This window comes from Haliotis rufescens, unplaced genomic scaffold (genome assembly GCF_023055435.1).
Source record: "Haliotis rufescens isolate VD_foot unplaced genomic scaffold, xgHalRufe1.0.p SCAF_44, whole genome shotgun sequence".
NCBI classification, from domain to species: domain Eukaryota; kingdom Metazoa; phylum Mollusca; class Gastropoda; order Lepetellida; family Haliotidae; genus Haliotis; species Haliotis rufescens.
In genome coordinates this window covers 172,210-187,821 of record NW_025964157.1, presented here as the reverse complement: position 1 = coordinate 187,821, position 15,612 = coordinate 172,210, and the positions used below count along the sequence as shown (strand labels likewise).

General features: G+C 44.5%; 1 protein-coding gene across 8 annotated transcripts in view; it reads right to left on the bottom strand.

The window, feature by feature from the left end:
* LOC124136023 overlaps positions 1–15,612 on the bottom strand; it is a 211,957-nt gene that overhangs the window by 108,563 nt on the left and 87,782 nt on the right. The gene's annotated exons all lie outside the window — the stretch shown is intronic.

Below are 15,612 nucleotides of genomic sequence, written 5' to 3'. Positions count from 1 at the left end.
AGTGTGTTTAAGCCTCGTCGCATCTTTATGATACAGTGTGCCAGCCATATCCTTTGCTGTGTAGCGACATAGAGCTGTGTCTATGGAGACTAAACAATCTTTGTCGTTCTGTGTCATGTCGCTGATGAAAGACACACGTATCCCCACATGTGTTCCGATCAAATGAAATGGAAGTAAGTGCTTCATTCTATCGACGGTGAATATGACGTTCTGCTTTGATAAGCCGTGTATGAATATCTAGCCATTTTGTGTCAGGCAGAATCACGACGGGGGTATTGTTGCATGTAAATCGCACTAATACGATCCGGTACGTCCTAAAAGACCACACGCCATCCAAGATTTAATGAAATCATTTTCCGTTTTAATCCTACTTTTATGTTATTGTAAAAAGGTGGACTCTGATAAAAAACGAACATTGATTCAAGGTAAACGGTAATCGGTGAACGTACGAACATTAAGCACAAACGCCACATGTAAGTAACTATTTATCAACCTATGCGTTTAAAGTGAACCCCAATGTTTACGTTCTGGACAATATACACGAAAATTGGATTCAAAATGTACTAATAGAGTTTGATGTGGAGGTACCGTAATTACTTGTTATGATCACCGACACATTGAGGGGGAAGTTCGACGATCCGGGTTTTACTGCTGCTCATGGCAAGATGGTGTTTACAGTTTCAATGGGGAGGCTCCTGTGTTTAGTTGATTCTGGTCAAGTTTAATTTACTTACATATGCCAGAAAACACAATCGTGCGGGGAGGTAGACTGCAAATTGCGGAATGGCATATGGTGGGAATACGGATCTGTACAGCGCAACTTGAGATGCACTGAATGTAAGCTTGCGCTGTCTGTCCGCTGAGATTTATGGCTCTCAGCGAAGTAAAAAACTGTAGCGTTGATGGGACAGGGAGCGCAAGTAATTAGGACGGAACCAATTTGTACAGTGTACATCAATGTTTTTTAAAGATTGATATGTCAAACGGAGAACAATGTGTGGTACAAAAACGCTGGTTGATGTGGCTGGGATGCACAGGGATGACAAGGATGCTGGAGGCACAGCGCCAGTGATGTTGAGTACAGAAGGTGGTTAAACACATGTACCAGTAAATATGTCACGACGGCCTGGTGTTACATTTCTGTAAAAGCAACTGACTGTAACCTGTCGGTTTGTGAGTTTATCATAAACTCCTGCTTTAGAAAAGTACCAAAATGCAGATTTACAAAAAATATGTTCCAAAAATACAGCCTCCCGCCTTACTGCGGTGTAATGTCAAATGAGTTGTTTTTTTACGCCAGTTTGTGCATTGTTCAAGCCACAACAAGGTCTATCAATAATTACGAGTTATGGTCATTCACTCCCATGTGTGGACTCGAACCTGGGTCTTCGGTGTGACGAGAGAACGCTTTAACCACTAGGCCATCTGACTGCGGTCTTCAATTAATACATGTGGATGAACGTTTAATTTGTGCAACGACACATTGTCTCGTTCTGAAATTTAATATTTAAGTGAGTGAGTGAGTGAGTGAGTTGGGTTTAACGCCGCTTTTAACATTATTCCAGTTAAATCACGGCGTGTCAGTTTAATGTAGGAGGAAAGCCCGAAGTGATGCAGGTCTCAGACGTTTACCACTTCGGTGAAACCCAAGAGCACGGGGATGGTGCTGACAAACCTAGAAACATAATCGGGGCGAACCGGGATTCGAACCCACAATCATAGGTTTCTGGCGTGTCCAAGTGACGCAACTCTGCACAGCGAATCGCGGCGCCTTAGACGACTGGGCCACCCGTGCCCCCTTATAGTTAAGAGTCATTGTACGTCATATCATTATGTTTATAGGTTAACTAACATTCCTTTAGAAGATACAGTAGGAACCGTTAAGTCAGAGTCTTGTTAATCCGGAAACAACACATTCCGGACAGTTCATGTTGAGAACATGTGTACAAGCAATGAGGCATTACCAGGATACACTGATTCGTTGATCCGGCTGTTTGTTAACCCTAGCGATTTAAATGGAAACGGTATCGACCGGTGAAACGGAGTTTAACTGTATACTGCAACCGTTTGGATTGCATTGTAGGACACGTGCAGAGGTTAGAACTGGTCTCCATTAACTCACGCTCGTCGTAACAGGCGACTAACGGGATCAGGTGGTCAGGCTCGCTGACTTGGTTGATGCAGGTCATCGTATTCCAATTGTGTGGATCGATGCTCATGATGTCAATCACTAGATTGTCAGGTTCAGACTCGATTATTTACAGACCGCCGTCACATAGCTGGAATATTGGTGAGCGAGGCGTTAAACAACAAACAAACAAACATGTACATTAAGACGAACTTTAAAGGGGCACCACAACGTTCCACTGTCTGTGTACTCTTGTAATATTGAAAACTGGTTTTAGACAAAAAAAGAAGCTCTCTATGCATAATTAAATTGCCTAAGCAGATAAACCAAATTGTTTTTGATCGACTTGAATCAAACTTGCTGGTATTGCCAATTGTCATTTGTCTCCCTTCGATGCAATTATGACATGTTTACACAAACAAAGCACTCGATGACAGAGAAAATAAATATTCGGTCATATCGAGAGTAAGTTGTTTTGCTTTTCTCCACAGTCAGATATATCACAGCAATATCACAGCAGTATCACAGCGGACTGTAAATTATCGAATCTGGGTCAGGACGAAGCAGTGTCTGATGATATGAGCAACGAATCACGCCGTTAAGGGTACGATGACATGCAATCAATCATGTCGCCGAGGCTGGCCAACCAATCCACAGAGTCGCCACGTACGAAAAGCATAGGTTGCTGGAACCTATTCGGGACTCCGCAAGGGATGCCTAGCCTTGGTTAGCCTTTGTTAGCCTTGGTTAGCCTTGGAAGTAAATCTAAGTTCAGCCTTAGAAGTAAATAAAAGTTCAGCCTTGGGAGTAAATCTAAGTTTAGCCTTGGAAGTAAATGTAAGGTTAGCCTTGGACGTAAATGTAAAGTTAGCCTTGGAAGTAAATGTAAGGTTAGCATTGGACGTAAATGTAAGGTTAGCATTGGAAGTAAATGTAAGGTTAGCCTTGGAAGTAAATGTAAGTTTAGCCTTGGAAGTAAATGTAAGGTTAGCATTGGAAGTAAATGTAAGGTTAGCCTTGGACGTAAATGTAAGGTTAGCCTTGGAAGTAAATGTAAGGTTAGCATTGGAAGTAAATGTAAAGTAAGCCTTGGAAGTAAATGTAAGGTTAGCCTTGGAAGTAAATGTAAGGTTAGCCTTGGAAGTAAATGTAAGGTTACCAGAGTAAGTACTTGCAGTAAAACATCTGAGGATATATATCGGAGTCAGTGATGGACTAGTGAGTGAGTATGGTTTTACGCCGCTTTTAGCAATATTCCAGCAATATCACGGCGGGGGACAACAGAAATGGGCTTCACACATTGTACCCATGTCGGGAATCGAACCCGGGTCTTCGGCGTGACGAGCGAACGCTTTAACCACTAGGCTACCCGACCGCCCCCAGTGATGGACTAACAAGTGACTGGTAAATCGGACTTTGTGTCGCATCAGCGGTCTTGCAGCAATTTGACGTGAGAATATCAGATGACAGATTAAATTTGAATGGATGCTTCTTTGGTATGTGACACCGTCATGTTTCAAGATTTGTGTTGCGAATAACGGATTAATACCGTCTGTGACAAAGAACAGGAGCAAGCTGTCTGTGATGGGGAAGTGAGTAACAGAACACTGATTTGATTTTATGTGTCACCATATCACCAAGCATCTGTTCAGGAAAGGTCAAACAGCCACGCAGTTTTTAGCTTTCACAAAATATCTACTGGCTTTCAATCACAGACGTCCGTGGCATTACCAGCAATCCAATAACACCACCCACAAAACACTTCTCGCGTGCTATTTAATCCCGTTCGTCTGTATGGTTGGTGTAGAAAAACTCATGACCGCAGGCCTGAAACGACAGCCTAATTGATGCGATGGCACAAAGCAGTGAGATGAATATTAGGTGGTATCTGATTGGAATGGACAAATGCAAGAAAGATCGGCGTTATTGAATTATGTTCGTGCACCGATGAAGTGTGGAATCAATGGTTTCGACTCTGAGTGGAATCGCGGTTCATAACAACGAACACCCTCTTCATTTTTGATTAGAGAAGAACGAGGCATTGATATGTCGACAAACGTCAGTGATGCACAGATATGGGTCAGAACCCATGAAGATCCGGGTTAGAATTGGTCTTCAATAAACCATGCTTGTCGTAAGAGGCGACTGACGGGATCGGGTGGTCAGGCTCACTGACTGGTAAATGCATGTCATTGTATCATTGCGTAGATCGATGCTCATCATGCCAATCACTGGTCCAAATCCAAATATTTACAGACCGCCATCATATAGCTGGAATATTGCTGATTTGGGCGTAAACCAACCAACCAACAGCGTTATACAGCAAACAAATATACAACCAAAAAAGTTGTGGGTCAGACAAAATATATTTACACCTTTCGTGAGTGAGTAGTTTCGGATACAATGTTTTACTGATAGGGAACGGAGAGACAATGTTTTACTGATAGGGAACAGAGAGACAATGTTTTACTGATAGGGAACAGAGAGACAATGTTTTACTGATAGGGAACAGAGAGACAATGTTTTACTGATAAGGAACGGAGAGACAATGTTAGATAGCGAGATAAATGTATTACAAGTATACATAATTATAGAATATTAGACATTATTGTAGCAGAGAGACACAGCCATAGACCAACGTGACAAAGTTATGCAGATATGGAACAGCGAGACTATGTTGTACAGTTATGACACCACACCACAATCCACAATAACAGATATAGCACTGAGATACCATGCCGCAGTTAACATGAATACCCCACAAAGACAAAGTATACTGACTCCGAGCCGACCAGTCCTTGTTTTAGCCCCTTTATGCCGAGCGCCAGACAGGGTACCATCTTTTAACGTCTTTTGGTATGATTCGGCCGGGGATCGAACCCCGGACCTTCCGCTATCCGGTCGGACGCTCTACCACTAGACCACGGAGGCGGTCTGAATCGCATAGGAGTATGATCATTCATGTCTTCATCGTTAGAAGACAATCAGGTCAAAGATAAATCTTAGTAATGACGCAGTAGCCCCATCTACGACAAAACAGGTTCAATCATTGAGAACAGCCTACTTCCTACAAGACAATCGTATCACAAGAGCTGAGCCGAATTTGTATGGTCAAGATTTTCAACAGTTGCAAGGAGTCTTTATGACGATTTTACGTACGACTCAATGATTACACGTTGTCGACTCGGTCAATAATATTGCACAGACACGCCAGCGTGTTACATTAAACTGCTGTTGTGGATTGTGGTGTATCTAGGTCTTTAATAGACATTTAGAAAGCGGTAGTTCAAAGAGAGTGGGTTTCTGTGTTAGTTGTACACAACGTCTCAAGGCTGCTTCGTTTCCTCTTCATCAGCTTAGTGATGAAGTACAGGAGGAAGCTCCAACATTGTGATCAGGATAACATGCACTGATATCCATGTCTCGTGTCTCTATGGTACATTTAGACATGGAGACGTGAGCATTGATCACGAGGTCACTTCCTTTTCTGAAGTAAGTCACAGGCACACATTTATGGATCACAAATTGTTGTCGACAAATAGCAAAACAAGCGCTCATAAAATATCAAATGTTATATAAATTTGAGATTATCAGGTAGAAATTTTCAGGTCACGGGTAATACAATAGTGAATACAGTCGTATAAATATTGTATTAGCTACAAGACAAAATGGGTGAAAACAGGGTGAAATAGTACAAGGGTGAAAATAGGGTGAAATAGTACAAGGGTGAAAATAGGGTGAAATAGTAACATGTCATGCATAACCGAGGTTGATACTCTCGGAGGATGCGCTGGGGATACGTTGTGCGTAAAGCTTGCGGTAATTTAGCATGGTATCAACGTACATCAGGCAGACACTCCGCCTCATTGAATGAAGCATGAGGAACAGGGCGACCAAGCTGCAGGTAACTTAGGCGGGTACCTAGATGGGTGATGGATGGCTAGATGGGTGATGGGTGACTAGATGCGTGATGGGTTGCTAGATGGGTGATGGGTGGCTAGATGGGTGATGGTGATGGGGAGCTAGATGGGTGATGGGTAGGAGGATGGGTGACTGGATGGGTAGCTAGATGGTGATGGGCAGCTAGATGTATGGTTGGTAGGTGGATGGGTGAAGGGTGGGTGGATGGGTGATGGGTGGCTAGACGGGTGTGGGTAGGAGGATGGGTGATGGGTAGGTGGATGGGTAGCTAGATGGGTGATGGGGCTAGATGGGTGATGGGTAGCTGGATGGGTGATGGGGCTAGATGGGTGATGGGGCTAGATGGGTGATGAAGCTAGATGGGTGATGGGTAGCTAGATGGGTGATTGGGCTAGATGGGTGATGGGTAGGAGGATGGGTGATGGGATGGGTAGCTAGATGGGTGATGGGTATGTGTCGAGTTCATAGATGGGTGACGACTACCTCTATGGGTGACGGGTAGGTGGATAAGGAACGAGTACTTTAAGATGGGTGACGGGTAGTTAAGTGGGTGACGAGTACTTCTATGTGTGACGGGTAGTTAAGTGGGTGACGAGCACCTCTATGGGTGACGGGTAGTTAAGTGGGTGACGAGCACCTCTATGGGTGACGGGTAGTTAAGTGGGTGACGAGCACCTCTATGGGTGACGGGTAGTTAAGTGGGTGACGAGCACCTCTATGGGTGACGGGTAGTTAAGTAGGTGACGAGCACCTCTATGGGTGACGGTAAGTGGGTGACGAGCACCTCTATGGGTGATGGGTAGTTAAGTGGGTGACGAGCACCTCTATGGGTGACGGGTAGTTAAGTGGGTGACGAGTACCTCTATGGGTGACGGGTAGTTAAGTAGGTGACGAGTACCTCTATGGGTGACGGGTAGTTAAGTGGGTGACGAGCACCTCTATGGGTGACGGGTAGTTAAGTAGGTGACGAGTACCTCTATGGGTGACGGGTAGTTAAGTAGGTGACGAGTACCTCTATGGGTGACGGGTAGTTAAGTAGGTGACGAGCACCTCTATGGGTGACGGGTAGTTAAGTAGGTGACGAGCACCTCTATGGGTGACGGGTAGTTAAGTAGGTGACGAGTACCTCTATGGGTGACGGGTAGTTAAGTAGGTGACGAGTACCTCTATGGGTGACGGGTAGTTAAGTGGGTGACGAGCACCTCTATGGGTGACGGGTAGTTAAGTGGGTGACGAGTACCTCTGTGGGTGACGGGTAGTTAAGTGGGTGACGAGTACCTCTATTGGTGACGGGTAGTTAAGTGGGTGACGAGCACCTCTATGGGTGACGGGTAGTTAAGTGGGTGACGAGTACCTCTATGGGTGATGGGTAGTTAAGTGGGTGACGAGTACCTCTATTGGTGATGGGTAGTTAAGTGGGTGACGAGTACCTCTATGGGTGATGGGTAGTTAAGTGGGTGACGAGTACCTCTATTGGTGACGGGTAGTTAAGTGGGTGACGAGCACCTCTATGGGTGACGGGTAGTTAAGTGGGTGACGAGTACCTCTATGGGTGATGGGTAGTTAAGTGGGTGACGAGTACCTCTATTGGTGACGAGTAGTTAAGTGGGTGACGAGTACCTCTGTGGGTGACGGGTAGTTAAGTAGGTGACGGGCACCTCTGTGGGTGACGGGTAGTTAAGTGGGTGACGAGCACCTCTATGGGTGACGGGTAGTAAAGTGGGTGACGAGCACCTCTGTGGGTGACGGGTAGTTAAGTGGTTGACGAGCACCTCTATGGGTGACGGGTAGTTAAGTGGGTGACGAGCACCTCTATGGGTGACGGGTAGTTAAGTGGGTGACGAGCACCTCTATGGGTGACGGGTAGTTAAGTGGGTGACGAGCACCTCTATGGGTGACGGGTAGTTAAGTGGGTGACGAGCACCTCTATGGGTGACGGGTAGCCACATTGGCGATGTTTCCCTGGAAGGGGAGACTCGCGCTACCAGTCATCATTCAAGGCGAGACAAATTCATGTTCAGGTCTTGCCACCGATATTTCGCTGACTGTGCCCGTTACCAAACACTCATGACATTTCATTTCGAGGATCCAAGAGAAATAAAACTTAAATATCACATATCTTGACACCTGATTAGTCACTGACTGCCCGAGTATTCGAAGTGAACGACAAATTAATGGAATCCGAAATGCCAGTGTTTCAATTCATCTCTAAATACATGTGTTCTGAAACAGATATCGCCACACTGGTACCTTATTCCAATCTTATATTCAAACCCTGGACAGCGGACTTACACGTCCTTAGATGTCAAGACTCGTTGGTCTAAAACTCGAATTCCAGATTCGGCCTGATCATTGTCGTGGTTTATCAACACCAAGATCTGGGCCCACTGGCACGAAGCGATCTTAGCTCTAAGACTGTTTTAAGTCTGTATTAGAGCATTGGTCGTTGCGACGTTCTTAACGCTAAAATCGTTTTGTGCAAAAGGGTCGTGCATCATTTCGGGCTTTACTCCCACACCAAGCTGACACGCCGTGATACGGCTGAAATACTGTTCAAAGCAGCTTAAAACCGACCTCACAAACACACCTTTATTTGGTTTTCGAGAAACGCATTGTCACCTACACAAACTGCTCCCACGCTTACATGTACCTGTTTGCGAAATCAGATATACATGTACACTACATTTCATTTTTGCGAAACTTTCGCGAAATTTTCTCGCCACTTTTGCGACACTAACGCGGAATTATCGTGCCTCTTTTGAGACATTAACGCGAAACCATTGCGCCACTTACGCGAAACTTCGCGCCTTTTTCGAGTCACTTTCGCGATACTTTCACGGCACTATCACGAAGGTATCGCGAAATAGTTTCGCGATGCAGGGGAAGTGACTTTTGAAATGTAGTGTACAATTTATAAACTAATACCGAGCAATAATTGTACTCTTGTTTTTCACAGCGATTTTCTTCAGCGCCCCATGTAATCTGTTTCAGCAGATAATCGAGACTGGTTATTCTCTGGCCTTGACGTTGAAGACGTTTGAACAAAGTGAAACATCGCATTGGTCATAGAGTTCAGGCCATGCTTTGTGCCACCGTCATACCATGACCATGAACCTACAATGGTACAAACCCTATTCATTATTTAGACACGACGAAGCAGCTTACAATCACCCCCAACCTTCACAACGTCCTTGCGTTAGAGACTCATACTGTTACCTAAGAAATAAACAACGATCAAAATATTTGCACAGATTACTGGCATTTTATCACCAGTAGATGTTGGGGTATTGTTCCGCGTTCACTTCTATACAGGTACGAGGAGGGTTATAGTATTACCGACTTTGTCCTCATCACGAGAGTATACAACATAACACCGCTTACATCCGACAAGTTTTTCAGCTGGAGGTGTAGGATAAAGTCGATAAGAGGAAGTGGGTGGCACGGACAACAGGGTGAGCTGGCCTGTGGGTGAGATTAACATGGCACCCTGACCCTTGTCTCACCTTTGTGCAAATATGTGATGGAGCAAGCCATAAGTCCTTGATGTGATAAATTCGGTCAGAAGTGGAAAACATTGAAGGGTCTATTTTTCCATTTGTTCTTTGAGGATTTGATGTTAAATGTCTTGGTTAGGAAGGTCGAAAATCAACTTGATTTTGCAACCCAAATGAGTCACTGCGGGGGTGAGTGAGTGAGTGAGTGAGTGAGTGAGTGAGTGAGTGAGTGAGTTGGGTTTAACGCCGCTTTTAACAGTATTCCAGTTATATCGCGGCGTGTCAGCTTAATGTGGGAGGAAAGCCCGAAGTGATGCAGGTCTCAGACGTTTACCACTTCGGTGAAATCCACGAGCACGGGTATGGTGCTGAAAAATCTAGAAACATAATTGGGGCGAACCGGGACTCGAACCCACAATCATAGGTTTCTGGCGTGCCCAAGGGACGCAACTCTGCACAGCGAATCGCGGCGCCTTAGACGACTGGGCCACCCGTGCCCCCACTGCGGGGATGAAGACACCAGGTGTTCAAGAATTAGATTATGTGATACTTCAGTGTTAACACCAGGTGTCCTGATTTGTCACACGACGCAACAGTCCATGGTGACGTAGTTGGCAGCAGAGCGAATAAGTCTAACACCGCCAATAACACAAAGTGTTCAATGAATGAGACGCGTTATGACACCGTCAGTGATAACAGCAAATATTCAAGGAATTATTGTATTTTATAGGTACACCAGTGGTGCCATTGTCTATTGAGGATATGTCACAACGCAGGCAGCGGCCCATCCATCATATATGAGTCACAATTTACAGCATCGCAGTGATCGACAGAGACACACAGTAACAAGGAGTTTGAAATCATACAGGCACAGTGAGTGTGTGTGTGTGTGTGTGTGTATGTGAGTGTTTGTGTGTGTGTGTGTGTGTGTGTGTGTGTGTGTGAGCGTGTGTGTGTATGTGAGTGTTTGTGTGTGTGTGTATGTGAGTGTGTGTGTGTGTGCGTGCGTGTGTGTGTGCGTGTGTGTGTATGTGTGTGTGTGTGTGTGTGAGCGTGTGTGTGTGTGTGTGTGTGTGTGTGTTTGACTACTAGTCCGGACCAACGGTACTAGCTAACAGCGATATCATGAGACGGCCAGTCTTTGTTTTATCCCATCAATGCCAAGTGCCAGGCAGGGTAGCAACAAATACCATCGGGGCGAATCTGTTTTTTGAACGGGCCACCATAAAACCATTGTTTATCGCATAAAACATACCGATTATGCAGAGGATGTCAATCTTTGAAAAAATACGTGGCTTGACTGAACAAGCAAAAGCTATTGAAGAAACATTTCTAAATACGGCAGCCTGTATTGTCCTAATGCTCTCTCTCAGTCCCGGAGACAAGGCACCTGTGAGTGTTGACAGTTACATTATGGAGTTTCAAATTAGCGTGATAACCTTCTGGCCTGTGTGCAACAACAGGCGCCTGTTGATTGTGCAGATTGCGGCTAGTGTGGCGTCGAATATGGAAACTCATTTCACCACCACACACTGTTTCAGTAGCATGAGTTAAAAATATTTCCATTACATTAGAATCCATGCATGTGCACCCTTGAGTGTCTCACTGCAGGGAGAGTGTTTGGCACCATACGTTACCGTTATTTGACCTTGAGCTAGAGAACAACTCATTACACTGACGTCAATTGGCCGGTGGCCGTTTTCTGCGTTTGAATCTGGAGTGAGTGAGTGAGTATGCTTTTACGCCGCTTTTAGCAATATTCCAGCAATATCACGGCGGGGGACACCAGAAATGGGCTTCACACATTGTACCCACGTCGGGAATCGAACCCGGGTCTTCGGCGTGACGAGCGAACGCTTTAACCACCAGGCTACCCGACCGCCCCTGTTTGAATCTGGAAAACTCGCTGAACACTGTAATGCAGGACTTGTGTGTTACTGGGTTTAACGTCGCGTCCAAGAGTTGTTCTTACTTATATAGCGATGTGCATGCACGTGTGTGTGTGTGTGTGGCTGCTTGTACTAGTCCGGACTGATACCGATTTTATAGTGCTAGCCCACTGAGATACCATGCCGCAGTTTAACATGAATACCCCACTCAGACACAGTATACTCACTCCGAGCCGACCAGTCCTTATTTAGCCCCTTAATGCCGAGCGCCAGACAGGGTAACAACAAGTACCATCTTTTAACATCTTTTGGTATGACGCGGTCGGGGAACGAACCCCGACCTTCCGCTCTCTGGGCGGACGTTCTACCACTAGACCACGGAGGCGGTCGCAGGATTTCCAGTCGCTTTTAGTACATATAGGGCTCCGGTGTTCCCTTGCCCCTATACGGAAATATAAAGCTCGTCTAACAGCTAACGAAAACACTAGAATCTCACTGACTCAGAAACTACAGAGAATAGAATACTGTTATTAGTATTTATTACTTGCCCGTGAAGAGATCACCCGTTTAATAAACATTCAGCTTTATTACACATTGTGTAATACCAAAACGCGTGCTTATGTACTCTCGGAACACGTTTCACGAACAAATATTGAAAGCTCTCAACATCCCTTGGCGTATTCAACGAATTGTGTGTGGAGATGATAGATCACTGGGAGGAGCTTATGCACACTCGATGACCCCAGCAACCTTGTTGCTAGGCTGACGTCACATAGCATTGTTTCGCCGATAGATCTTGCAACAAAATTCAACAAATTACGTCATCGGGTATTGTGACGTCATTGTAAACTTTGAGGTGCAAGGCCCCGTTCCACAAGGCAATCGTACTCTAGCGCAACGACAGTCGTTAGTCTAAGTTAACTTATGTGAGTTGTGATAGCCTTAGCACTACGATCATTTTGTGGGACGAACGCCTGAATTCTAAAGGTGGACCATTGTATGATATTAAATTCATACGTTTCAACTTTTGACGTGTTTGAAGTATTATTCTGTTAAACTCAATTGGAGAATAGAATACTGTTATAATTAGTATATCTCGAATCTTCTTGCGGTGATGGTTAAAGAGTTCGCTCGTCACGCCAGGGACCACACTGTTTCGCTAATTCCCCAAAGGCCTTGTTTTCCTACTGGGTGAAACCCTACAGAGCATTGCCTAAATCCCATCTATTTGACAGAGCCATTGGTTTCACTTAAAGTACTGTCAAACGTTCCCGTGAACACATAAGACAATTAACGCTCGGCTCCTGTTGAGTCTGTTCCATTCTGTGAATGTATCCTCAATTACCTCCCGCTCCATACCCCCAGTCACTGATTAACCAGTGCAGAACGAGGCACACCAACCGACCATTGTCAGTCAGAGAAGAGACACTTCCAAGAAGCCAGCCAAACTAGGCGAGCCAATTGAGTCGACCCGTACCACATGGAGCAGAGTACTGGTAAAATAACCTAACCAGAGTCCCAACGGTATAACGTTTCCCGGAGTTTGGAAAAAAATACATGTACTTGCCAGTGCATGTCTGAACCTTTGTGTTTAATTAATGCGTATTGCCTAATTAGCTTTAAAAAACTGTACTCCACTAATGGAAATTAAAAACAACCAGATGTTTTACATTGACATGTGTGCATCCAAACTGCTCAGCACATTTAAATTAGCTCATAGGGCCAATTCCCAAATTAAATCTTCAAACAGTTGCAATTCAAACTTTAAACGAAGACGTTTAAGTAATGTGTTCTCAACAAGTTGAATTATGACAAGCAAGCGCATTAAGGATATTTTCTCCCGCCATGACGTGTACCAGTAATTGACAGTTTACGAGTCAGAAAAGAATCAGAGTGAACTTATTAATCCGAAAATGAATTCCAATTTGAATATGTTGACATTCACAATCCCATCTGTAGCATCCCTAATCTAGCTGAAGTGAAACAGCAAAACACAATGACAAAGCCTGTGATGCTATTATTGGCGGGCGTGAGACGTCATGTTGAAAATAGCAGTTCTGTTCTAAACTGAGGAACAAAAGAAACTTGACCTCTCAGTTGATTATATTATATTCATCGTTGATTGATTGTTTGTTGTTTAACGCCGCACTCAGTATTCCAGCTATCTGACGTCGGTCTGTAAATAATCGAGTCTGACCAGACAATCCAGTGATTGACATCATGCGCATCGATCAACGTATTTGAGATGCGATGACATGCATTAACTAAGCCTGACCACCCGTTAGTCGCCTCCTACGACAAGCATAGTCGCCTTTCACGGCTGAAGACCTATCCTACCACGGGTCTTCACGGGTTCATATTAATTTCTTACCCAAATCCTCACTGAACAAAATTACCAAGCCACAGATTTTACAAACTGTTACAGGAATGAGTATTTATTAAATATTATAATAAAAGCGCCAAAGCCCTTTCCATATTCATAGCAAATCTCTGCCAAATATAGATTCAATTGTACAAGGGGGCACGGGTGGCCCAGTCGTCTAAGGCGCCGCGATTCGCTGTGCATAGCTGCGTCCCTTGGGCACGCCAGAAACCTATGATTGTTGGTTCGAATCCCGGTTCGCCCCGATTATGTTTCTAGGTTTGTCAGCACCATACCCGTGCTCGTGGGTTTCACCGAAGTGGTAAACGTCTGAGACCTGCATCACATAGGGCTTTCCTCCCACATCAAGCTGACACGACGTGATATAACTGGAATACTGTTAAAAGCGGCGTTAAACCCAACTCACTCACTCACTCAATTGTTCGATTCCGATTTACAACAGTACCATTCCGACTATATCAAGACATAATCAAATTTAACAGTCCTTTCACTTCTGAATTACATAAACCAAACTCGGAATACTTTTTTCTTGTGCCCCTCATGGATCAGAAGCTAAAAAGAAACCCATGCTGCAACATATGGCAATATGTTCTCAAATATCCAAAAATACGGTATTTCGTTAACAAATTATTTATCAAAATAACATCTTTCCGGGGCAAACACAAACTGAAATACTGCGACCAGCCAGAAAGCGACAGAGCTGTTCAATACAACAATATAAACATTCAGTCAACACAGGCAAGTCTGGACTGAAAGCAGAGATTATCCTCACGCAATCTGAATACGAAAAAGCAACAAAATACCTTTTTCCTCATAAGTATCTCGTCTAACTATGAAGCACCCTTATCATCTAATCAACGCACTAAGTAGGACGTATCCATTACTATTCTTTGTTCATTCATTGTAAACGTGACGGGATCTTTTGAGTGCAATGTTTATCTGGTTGTGTTTAACGTCGCACTCAGCAATATTCCAGCAAAATGACGGCCGTCTGTCAATAACCGATTCTGGACCAGACATCCAGTGATTGACATCATGAGCATCGATCTACGCAATTGGGGTACAATGACATGCATCAACCAAATCAGCGAGCCTGACCACCCGATCCCGTTAGTCACCTCTTACGACAAGCATAGTTGCCACTTACGACAAACATGGGTTGCTGAAGACCTGTTCTACCCCGGATCTTCACGGGTTGATGCAAGTAACGCAGCTCATATGTTATTGAGATAAATATTAATTTCATATACTACATGGAAATACTTTTACAAATATATCGCAGACGGCCTTCGGACCCAATTCTTGCTTCAGCGAAGTTCATACGAGATGAAACCTTTGATAGTCATTTAGAAGTTGGAAGAACATGAGTTGATGACACTTTTTATAGATAACAACTTCTTTGATTTTTTGTCACGCCTTTAACCTCTATGGACATCTTGATAGCCTTATTGCTGGTGTCACAATAACCAGCACCTTGTCTGTCAGCACTATACCTCCAGTGTACTTAATTGTAGCCTCTTCTGTTAGTGAGTGAGGGTTTAACGCGCTTTTAACAGTATTCCAGTTATATCGCGGCGTGTCAGCTTAATGTGGGAGGAAACTCCCGAAGTGATGCAGGTCTCAGACGTTTACCACTTCGGTGAAAGCCACGAGAACGGGTATGGTGCTGACAAAACTAGAAACATAATCGGGGCGAACCGGGATTCGAACCCACAATCATAGGTTTCACTCACTCACTAGGTTTGGAAATGTAAGGACGGGATATTTAGGCAAGCAGATGAGTGCTACCCTCCTTGC